Consider the following 12,093-nt stretch of genomic DNA (forward strand, 5'->3'; position numbering starts at 1 on the left):
GAAAGTAAGATTAATGAAACATATAAATAATATAAATTATAAATTATTTATGCCACATTTGGTCCCTGTATACTGCAATTCATTGTGCTGGTATTGAAAGAATTCTGCCCCATTGGAGAGGAGGAGATAGGGTTAGTAGACTAACACAGTGTGAGACATATTGGATCCATAGATTACAAACTATGGAGCAAAGGAGATTTGTACAGCACTATGGAATCTGATGGCGCTATATAAATAATAAAATAATAATTAAATGTAGACATTGATCTAGTTTGTTTCTTGTAAAACATCTCAGGGGGTACATCTAAGACAGACTTTTTTATATATAACAAAAAAACTATATTATTTCTTTTTTGGTTTATTTGAAATTGAATAATATAGTAAGATCTGTCCCACTGCAACTACATTTTTGAGATTTTCCTTTGTGCTTTTTTTTAATTCGCTACATAAGAATATGTAAACAATTGTTGTTGTCTTCTGCAATATGTGTTACAATTGAAATTAGATTGTAAGGTACAGGCAACATAGATTTGACTAACTTTATATCAATATATTTTATTTCATGTATTTTTATTTCACGTGTTTAATATTTCAATCAGAATCAATACTTTAGATCACATTAGATCACCAACAATGTACATTATAAGAAAACATGATTGGTATTTTAAATATTCACTTATTTTGTGAATTTATTATAAATGCACTTTAATCATAAAAATGCACTTTGAAAAATATATATTTATCACTGTCAAATAATGTGGTAGCTATTTCTACTTGTGGTTAATTTCATCTGGGCGTACACCAGGGGGTGATCGCTTTTATTTAACAAGATGTTCGCTAGTTTATTGTGGAACTTATGGCCATGTTTGTTTGATTGAAGGATGTTATCACTGGAATGCACAGAAAAGTTCATAATCAATGGACAAGTGGCAGCCGCTGAGAAGATGATAGTGTACTGGATAAGATGACTGGCTATCCTATTTACCACAGCACCAATTAGGAGAGATGAAGAGAAGACGTCTACCATGCCACCATTGTAGGGGAACTGTGGGAGGGATCAGACTGATTTCAGCATACTATTGCATTGTTTTATTTTACATTGTGGGTCCTGAGGAAGTTCCACTAGCGGAACAAAACACATAGGACTGGTTCATGTGCAATAGTATTTTTATTCTTTTATTGCCACAATAAATCTTTCCTTGGATTCCACTGGTTTCTGGTTCATGACTTCAAGAGAGATGAGGCTACAATCAGAGAAGCGCCATTTTGGGTGCCTGAATACCTTACACATGTGTGAGTGCTACTAATTATATGTTGTTTGTTAATGTTGTGAAGGGTGTTACACTATGTTTTGTTATTTTAATTTTATTTTAGACATCAGCTGTATCCCAACTGTATTGTATATAGACAGTGGTTCTGCCTGTAGGTTATTTATTTTAATAGGTTGTGTACACAGAAATAGATACCACTGAAGGTACAACAGTAATTGATATATACCTTTTTACTTATTTTATATATATATGTGTGTGTGCATGTATAAAGTGTACCATCCTCTGCACTGTCTGCTTGTTTGTTTTTCTTTTCCCTCTCTCCCCCCTCACTCTGCTCTTCAGTAAGATATTTATGACCCTCTGCAAAGATGGTGTCTATTTTCTAACAAACTTGTGTCTTATCTACACTCATGTCGCTTTCACCCCTGTATCACAACTCAACCTTGAATTCTATGTGTCGTCAGAAATGCTTCAGACTTGAGAAAGGGAGATTATCCCGAAAGCTTGTCATTAAAAAAAATTATGTTAGTCCAATAAAAAAGGTATTACAAGATACAAATTTTATCTGTTTTTTACATCTACATCACTGGACTAATACGGCTACAATCTCTCTCTATATATATATATATGTATATGTATATGCATATGTATATGTATATGTATATGTATATGTAAAAAGGTTACACTGTTACAGAATAAAGGTGTTGTTCATGTCTTCTATAGTCATTACCTACTTACCTAGAGTGTTTTACCCTCTGATCTAATACTGGAACACTTCTTATTCTAGTATTGGACCTAGTACATTCTTAACTTACCCTTGATTTTACATTCAAATAAACTGTATTTGCCCCTTTTGATGTTGGATGGAAACCTTGCAGATCCAGGCTCACCAATGCAGACACATCAGATGATACATTGTAGGATACATGAATAAACCCTTAAGGACGGAGACAATTGTACAAGTATTGGTCAAAACAAAATGAAAGCAAAACCTGGAATTTTACTATATGGCTGTTCAACCACAATTTTAATCTTTCATATTAAGTGCATGCACACTTATTATTATTATTATTTTTAAAGTGCCAACAAATTACGCAGTGCTATAAATTAGGTAGATCAACAGACATGTAATTGTCAGATGAGTTGGTTGCATAGGAACAGAGGGGTTGAGGGTCCTGCTCAATGGGCTTAAATGCTAGAGGGAGTGGGGTATAATGACACAAAAGATAAGTGTAGGGTAAAAAAGTAGATTGCTAGAAAAGTATTAACTGAAGACTTTTTTATGACAGTTGCAAAAGAGGAATAAGGAGCAGCATTATGTAGAAACTTGTAATCAAGTACCAGAATTTTAGATTGAGCCCTATATCTTATGGTGAGCCAATGCAGGGACTGACTGGAGGTGCAGGAAAAAGAGCCACCTAGGCATAGACACTTGCAAGGTAGAGCTGATGGTAGTGCAATTAACTTGGAGGGAGACTGACACAGAAGTAGCGACACTTGAGGAAGGAAAGACCAGAAGTTCTGTTTTGGACTGGCTACGTTTAAGGAAGTGAGCAGCCATCTAGTTAGAAATAGCAAAGAAGCAAGTCAAAAGGGGTGCCGGGTCAGGAAAGGACTAATATATTTGTGTGTCTTCCGCATAGAAATGATACTGGAAGCCAAAGAAGCTGATGAGTTTACCAATGGAGGAGTATAGCTCGAGAACAGAAGGGGATGAAGTACTGAACCTTGGAGACCACCAACACCAACAGAAACACTGGTGTGCTTGAAGAGGTAGGAGGAGCACTAAGAGAGTGCATAGACTGAGATTGCAGAGGATGAGAAGAAGCTCTAGATGAGTAACAATCTCAAAAGCAGCAGAAAGGTCAAGGACAATTAAGATATAATAGTAACCATGAGATTTTGCAATGATTAGATAATTTGATACTTTGGTCAGATTGACAGACTTTCTCGAATCCAACTCTCTGCTTGACCCCCTTCAGTCTGGATTCCATGCTTGTCACTCTGTCGAAACAACTGTGACCAAAGGATACAACAATTTAATTGCTGCTAAATCCCACGGCCATTACTCTATGCTGATTCTCCTTGATCTCTCTGCTGCCTTTGATACTGTTGATCATCAACAGCTTCTTCTCATTCTCCGTAATTTTGGTCTGCGGGATACTGCTCTCTCCTGGTGCTCCTTCAGAGTTTCTTTCTCTGGCTCTGCCTCTTCTCCCCAACCCCTCTCTGTTGGCATTTCCTAAGGTTCTGTCCTTGGTCCCCTACTGTTTTCTATCTATACTGCCTCGCTTGGTAAACTCATCAACTCCTTTGGCTTTGGTTATCATTTATATGCATATGACACGCAAATCTACCTGTCCTCTCCTGATCTCTTTCCACCCATCTTGACTTGTGTCTCTGACTGCCTCTCTGTGATTTCCAACTGGATGGCTGCTCACTTTCTTAAACTCAACCTGTCCAAAAGAGAACTTCTGGTCTTTCCTCCCTCAAGTGTTGCTACTCCCATGTCTGTCTCCATCCAAGTTAACAGCTCTACTGTCACTTCTACTTCGCAGGCTTGCTGCCTAGGTGTTCTCTTTGACTCCAACCTCTCCTTCACCCCTCATGTCCAGTCTATTGCCAAATCCTGCCGCTTCCATCTAAAAAATATAACACGCATTCAACCCTATTTAATGCCGGAATTGGCTAAGGTGATGGTCCATGCTGTCGTTCTCTGTAGCCCTTCTAAGTGGTCTTACATGTTCCCAGCTTGCACAGTTGCAATCTATAATGAATGCGACAACAAGGCTCATTTTTTTGTCTGCTCGCACCTCCCAAGTCTTCCCGCTCTGTCAGTCCCTACATTGGATTATAGTAAGATATAGGGCTCCATTTAAGATTCTGGTGCTTGCTTACAAGTCCCTACATAATGCTGCTCCAACCTACCTATCCTCCCTAATACACAAGTACATCCCGTCCAGGCCCCTGCGCTCTGCCGAAGACCTACGTCTGTCCTCTGTCCATACTCTCACCTCTGATGCTTGCCTTCAAGACTTCTCCAGGGCTGCAACTTTTCTGTGGAACTCCCTTCTCCGTTAGACTTTCAATCAGTCTACACTCCTTCAAAAAATCATTGAAAACTCACTTCTTCAGGAAAGCATATAAATTAAAATGTTAGCATGTTTTCATCCCCTGTCCCCAATGACTCCTCTCCTGCAATGGTCAAAATTACCTAATAAGCCCTCAGTGTGTACTTTTCTAACAACCTACTTCTCATCCCTTTGTGTCACTTTACACCATTCCCTCTAGCATTTAACCTCATTGAGCAGGGCCCTCAGCCCCTCTGTTCCTGTGTGTCCACTTGTCTGGTTACAATTACGTGTCTGTTAGTCCACCCATTGTACAGCGATACGGAATTTGATGGCACTACATAAATAATAAAATAATAATAATAACTTCCTAGCTTTAATTGCTACCAATGCTTAGTTATGAGCCATAGACAAATATTTGGATAGCAACAAAATCTTGACTTGTATTTATGTTTGCATATCGCTCTGTGTTATTTTTTCTGATATTTGTTAATTTCATTGAACTTTTTTTGGTGGTGTACTATTGGAATTATATCTCTCCTATTTACTAGTTGAGTATAAACAGTATGATCATCATTTGATTGTTGTTGTTTTTGGCCTTATATTCATGGTGTTTTTCTCTCTCTTTTCAAATCTCTATAGTTTTGCTTAAAAAGCATTTTTGCTGCTTTATTTAGCATAAATTCCTCGCCTTAATTATACCCTATTTTTAACGAAAACCTTGTTCTAAATTTAAGGTCCTCTTATTTTCTGTACAGTATGTTTAAGCTGAGCTAAAGGGAAAAGGGGCAAATAATAATAGGGCAGTGACTGTTTATGGGGCGGGGTGATGTCAGCAGCTTAGTTCACACTGACTGAGCTCAGTACATAATCTGGGTACATTTAATAAGGAAGTTGCTTTGTGAAAAGAGGAGGTGTGGCTCAAGGGGCAGAGTTACACTGCAGACAACTGCAAAACTATTTTTCTTTTTTTAACAAAACTAAAGAGATTTGAATATAGAGCATTAAAAAATCATTATGGCAAATGCAACAATATATTTTAATGCAAAACAAGCTGTAGAACTTTCAGTAGAAAACAAAAACCCCAAATGATTTATTTAGGTAAACAACAGTCATTTAAATCAATATAGTTTTAGATCAATACATATTTTTTAAACTTACAATTACATGATCAAACGGCCTTTTATATTATAGATTTCCATTACAAAGAAAACAGTAAAAACAATTATTATAGCTAATATTGATTTCATAACTAATGACCTTGTTTGTAAGTTGCGTACTAGTGGACAGTTGGTACAATTAAAGCAGTTTTTCTTCAGTTCTACACAATAAGCTCGTGTAAGATCCTGTGTATAGGGGTCATCCATTTCGAAATAAAGAGCTCTAACACAGTGTGTAATTACTGGTGAATCATTTTTTAAAATTGTTGAAACAAATACACCTGCAGATTGCTCACACCTCAAATATAGTCATTATGTTCAAGCACAAAACAAACTCTCTTTCATAAATGGGAAGTTTGGCCAAGTCCAACTCCAGTAGCGTTTTATATTGAAAGTGGTTGATGGGTTCAATAAATGTTAGAACTAAATTCACACAGTGACAGCTGGTATTCACAGGCAGTGTGCTACCATTCAAGCAAACAAAAGAAGAATATTTTCCCATACCCACATCCTTTTTTGAGGTCAACATACCGCCCACATGCTACTGTCAAACAACAACAATCATTTTTCTTTGTCAACAATTTCTATAAAGAATACTTGCATTAATGATTTTAGACAAGAACATGGAAGGATCTAGATGATTTCATGGAGAAATACATTCCCAAATATGTTTATTGCATAACAATTGTGTGAAATGAGGGTATTCCATTGTTTAATCCACAACCTAATAAGTGAGTTGACATGCTAACATATGCACAAAATCATATTTTTTTTTCTAAATATTACCACTACTGTTACCCTATGCACATTGTAATTACATCAAAGAACAAATTATTTAGCGATTTGTTATGCATTCTTTTCAGAATAGGATTTGGTATCATTTTCTAGATTTCCACATATAGGGACATGCGGTAAAGAGTTTAATGGACTTTTGTCTTTTTTTTCTCCAAGTAAGCTGACTACTTGGATACGATAAGTAGCACATGTCTGGATCCAAACCTTGTATTACTGTGTAGCTCTGGGATACGTTATCATATACTACTTTTTCTATTGTTTAAAAAATGCTTTTGTTCTGTTCCCTTGGTGAATAAGCATTGCCCATAGTTATGTCATAAATACTGCCAAGTCAAGGATAATTTAGTAGTTTCAGGTCCAGCTTATATTCTCTCCATCTGTACTAGTCAACAGAGTGAATTGCTTGATAAACAAGTACTTGAAATGGCTAAAAATAAAACAAAAAAATGGATCTTTTATTTAGCAAAATCGGGACCTTTACATAGTTACATAGTTACATAGCAGAAAAGAGACTTGCGTCCATCAAGTTCAGCCTTCCTCACATATGTTTTTTGCTGTTGATCCAAAAGAAGGCAAAAAAAACCCCAGTTTGAAGCACTTCCAATTTTGCAACAAGCTAGGAAAAAAATTCCTTCTTGACCCCAGAATGGCGGTCAGATTTATCCTTGGATCAAGCAGTTATTACCCTACATTGAAAGATTATATCCTTGAATATTCTGTTTTTGCAAGTATGCATCTAGTAGCTGTTTGAACATCTGTATGGACTCTGATAAAACCACTTCTTCAGGCAGAGAATTCCACATCCTGATTGTTCTTACAGTAAAAAAAACTTTCCTTTGCCTTAGACAAAATCTTCTTTCTTCTAGTCTAAACGCATGACCTCGTGTCCTATGTAAAGTCCGTTTTTTACGTTGCATGTTTAATAGAGAAGGGGTCTTCTTGCAGCCAATGAGTGCCAGTTTTTCAGATATTTTATGCAACACCACTTAATTTATATATTATATCACATATACCTGTATTAATCACTATTTTCTTAAACAAATTACCCCATTGCAATAACACAAATAAGCAGGATAAAGGGTTGAGATTATTCCTTGGTAGGGGAAACACCCCCTCCCCCTTTTAAAATATGTCAAATGTGGAACTGATCCAGCTTTTATGGTGGAAGCAGATTACCAATACTAGGGCATGTGTCTTACCAAAAGTGAGTTCTAAGTCTAACCAACAGAGATTCCAAATTCTTGTTTCATGTTTAACCATCTTTTATCTTTTCTCTTAGCTAAAATGCGGAACCATTTATGTTAGTATCAGGTTTGTACATGTTTAGCTTTCGAGCTGCTTGAGAGTTTCCTCACATTAATGATAAGAGTCCAGACAACTCCAAGCAACTAAAAACAACACATATTCTCAGCCACATAGCGGTAATCCATCTATGACATGAGGAGATTTATACCTCACTAAAACCTTCTGTACAGTTACTCATATGCTGAATAAGGTCAAATGGACCATGAATATGTTAGGAAACAGGTTTTACATATTTGCCCTTGCATATAGCCTCACCACACTCAAACCCCCTTCAGTACCAGCCCTCAACCAACCCTCAACTTTCAATTACCAATATTACACCTACTTAGCCAATAGAGGATGCAAACTAGGGGGTACAAAAAACTCCAACACTGTTGTTAATGCTCAATTACTAAATAACTGAAGGACAACCGCTTATTACATATACGATTTTACTAAGACACGGAGGCTCCTATTATGCTGCACTCTTTCTTTATTTACCTCAGCAACAAAGAAAAATAACATTAAATCAGTATAAAAAAAAACAGTAAATAACATGAGGTATATCTTCCTAGCAACAAGAACAGCCAATCAGCATCCTCTTTATAGCATAATAGGCAGTGTCCAGTATACTACTTCCTCTTTCTTTGCTGCTACCTCAGTTAAGTGACACTGGGTCCCATGGTTCTTAACTGTGGGATCTTTTACTTTACTTTATTCATATCATTACTGTGGTTAATATAGTTAGTATAATTATTACATTTTAATTATAAGATTTTCATGTTTATAAATACATTTAGTTACTTCATGTTAACTTAATTTGATTTATTTACTTAATTTGCTTCAGTTATATGCTTTATTGTATATGCTTTGATAATTTCTTTCCCCTCTGACCTCCCTGGCCCCAAGATTACCATCAACTGGGGCGCAGGGGCGTCTTTGAGGATCTTTATCCCCTGCACAGGGCTATTGTGCTGTTTTTTTCCCTTCATTTATCTGCCTGGCTGCTGCTCTGCCACCAACTGCCAGAAATCCAAGTTGGGGTTTAGTTGTAGTGGCGGCCGGGCAACTCCTGTGTTTTTATATTACAATTGCTATTTTTTTCACTATTATGCGTACTTTCATTTATTTATCCTGTTTAGTTATTTTTTTATTTTTCACTTGAGGGTTACTCAACCCTTGTCTTTTGGTATTATTTTACTTTATACATCCCCTTAGGTTTGTTTGTAAATTTATGATGCAGTCTGACAGGATCTTTCTGTGCCTTCTGGGACTACAGCAAACATGCTGATTACTTTAGAAGCCTCTCCAGGTATCTCTGGAGATGAGGCTGAATTTCTGCTTTACTGATCCTGCTGACATGAATGCTTTAATTGACACTTCCATGGCAAAAGCAATGACAAGTCCCTGGTGTTAGGCCACAATGCCTCATATAAGGCTAAACACTCCTCCAAAACAATAGAGATGGACAGTACCATACCTGTCATGGATGGCGCAATTAATTTACCACCGCGCAAAAGAGCTACTAGTCGGGCAAAATTGACTAGACTTTGGAAAAGGGCAAAAGCCCAATTGAACTCTGAATCCGAGCTCAGTGATATTGAGGAGGAGTTCCCCGAGTTCTATATGGAGGAGGTGGATCTGTACTCACACCTTCTCTGCTTCAGCCTGGCCGCAAGGCCTCATATAAGGCTAAACACTCCTCCAAAACAATAGAGATGGACAGTACCATACCCGTCATGGATGGTGCGATTAATTTACCACCGCGCAAAAGAGCTACTAGTCGTGCAAAATCGACTAGACTTTGGAAAAGGGCAAAAGCCCAATTGAACTCCGAATCCGAGCTCAGTGATATTGAGGAGGAGTTCCCCGAGTTCTATATGGAGGTGTACCTGTACTCACACCTGCTCTGCTTCAGCCTGGCCGCAAGGCCTCATATAAGGCTAAACACTCCTCCAAAACAATAGAGATGGACAGTACCATACCCGTCATGGATGGTGCGATTAATTTACCACCGCGCAAAAGAGCTACTAGTCGTGCAAAATCGACTAGACTTTGGAAAAGGGCAAAAGCCCAATTGAACTCCGAATCCGAGCTCAGTGATATTGAGGAGGAGTTCCCCGAGTTCTATATGGAGGTGTACCTGTACTCACACCTGCTCTGCTTCAGCCTGGCTGCAAGGCCTCATATAAGGCTAAACACTCCTCCAAAACAATAGAGATGGACAGTTCCATACCTGTCACGCATGGCGCAATTAATTTACCACCGCGCAAAAGAGCAGCTAGTCATGCAAAATTGACTAGACTTTGGAAAAGGGCAAAAGCCCAACTGATCTCTGAATCTGAGCTCAGTGATATTGAGCAGGAGTTCCCTGAGTCCTATATGGAGGATTCAGAGGATATTTCTGATCCTGATTATGAAATTACTGATGAAGAGGATGCTAATCCCGTTTGGGATTCACGTCCTGTTAAACCTACCAAGATTTAGGTAGCTTATGCGGACTCAGGGAAACCGATAGGATCTTGGACACTCAATGTGAACCCCTATTTGAACCTGATGACCTATGTCACAAAGTGGTCTCCTCAGACCTTGTAGCCAAGTATGTGGCTGAATGGCCACACTGAACAGTCCCTGATGACTCATGTAAAACGCTATCAGTCGATCCTAAGATCATTCAATTCCTGAGTAAGACAGGATGGACGCCATCTAAAGGCTTACATTTTAATTGCAAAACTATTGGGATAAAATCCCGGGCATCTTGGGCTCAGCAGCCAAGATCTTTGAAGCAGTAGAGGATGATCTAGAATTAGATTGTGCCATCTCAAGTGGTTAGATCCAGAGAGTGATTTAAGTTGGCAACGCCAAAAATGCAGTTGTCACAGAACACCACAAATCGATATTACTCAAGATTGAGCCCAAACGTTTAACTATGGCTCTGAACGAGCCAGATAACACAGGCAAAAGGTATTCTCTTTTGGGACAACTTTGTAAAAGAATTGGGCTCCTTTGTCCGCTAAACAAACAGAAGTTTGTTTAGACAGAATCAAGGCTCTTATACTTGTTGAGACTATTTCTTTGAACAATGCACTATACCAACCTCCTTCCCACAAAGTGGTCGACCCTGGGTTGTTAGTGGCCTAAGAGGTGCTCCTAAGAAGTCTTCTCAATTTCCATTCTTCCTTACTGATAGTGGGGGGCAGGCTCACACATTTTTCACATGTATGATCCCTCATTTCATCAGGTGCTTAGGTTCTTCACACTGTGAAAGGGTATTGCATAGACTTCCTTTCTCTACCTGTTCAATGTTCCCCAACAAGGTAAATTGTTTTTTCCCAATGAGACACAGACCTTGTCTCCGTGGACAATCAATCGTAGAGATTCCGGACCATACCCTGGGTTATGTGAGCAACCTTTTTCTTGTTTCCCAAAAAAGGCAAAGGTATCCGTCCAGTGATAAATTTGAGACAGCTCAATAGTTATGAGCATATCAGCACTTCCAAGATGGAAGGAGGGCATTGTTTAAGGGATCTTCTCCAACCAGCAAATTGGATGTCCAAATTGGATCTGCAGGATGCATATCTCACAGTGCCTATCCCAGTACAACATAAAGATCGAGAACTTCCTGCAATTTACATGGTAGGGCAGTAAATAGAGGTTCAGGTGCCTCCCATTCGGACTGTCTTCGGCTCCATGGTGCTGCAACAAGCTCACGTCTTATAATATATTTAGATGGCATTTTCATTCTGGCTCAGTCTATTCAATTAATCCGGACATGCCTTGCATGGACTTTGACTCTGTTAGAGAACCTAGGCTTCCTGATCAATTGGGAGAAATCCATTATTGTTCCCACGCAACACATCTAATTTCTGGGTTATATTGGATTATTGTAGATTCTACCCTTCAAATTCTACACCTGCCGGTGGCAAAATTAGCCAATATCAAGAAGGAGATAGGAGAACACTACCTCTCAACCTCTCAACTCTCTCTCAAATAACTGTTGAGAATGTTATGCCTTTTAGCGGCATCTATACAGGCCATTTTTTCAGGTCTTCTTGGCTATCGAGCCCTACAACGATTACAAACTTCATCTCAATGGCAGCATCATACACAGATATGGTAACTCTGGACTCAGAAGCGGAGGATAAACTCCAATGGTGGCTTCTTCACATGGAAGCTTGGAATAAGTGCACCATATTTTATACAGCTCCAGATTTGATAAGCAAACGTTTGCATGGTTGGGGTGCTCAATGCAGGACTATTTTCACCAAGGGCAGATAATCAAACCTGGAATCGACACTCCACATCAATTGTTTGGAACATGTGGCCAGTTCCTTTGCAGTCCACTGTTTCTCCCCAACTCAAGCCCAATGCGCTATCCTTCTGAAGATGGACAATGTGTCAGCAGTCCGCTACATCAATCACTTGGAGGCACAAAATACAAAATTCTGACCTACATGCCTCGTGATTGCTGGCAATTTTGCCTGAGACACGACATTTCAGTCACGGCAGAAT

This window comes from Pelobates fuscus, chromosome 5 (genome assembly GCF_036172605.1).
Source record: "Pelobates fuscus isolate aPelFus1 chromosome 5, aPelFus1.pri, whole genome shotgun sequence".
Classification (NCBI taxonomy): domain Eukaryota; kingdom Metazoa; phylum Chordata; class Amphibia; order Anura; family Pelobatidae; genus Pelobates; species Pelobates fuscus.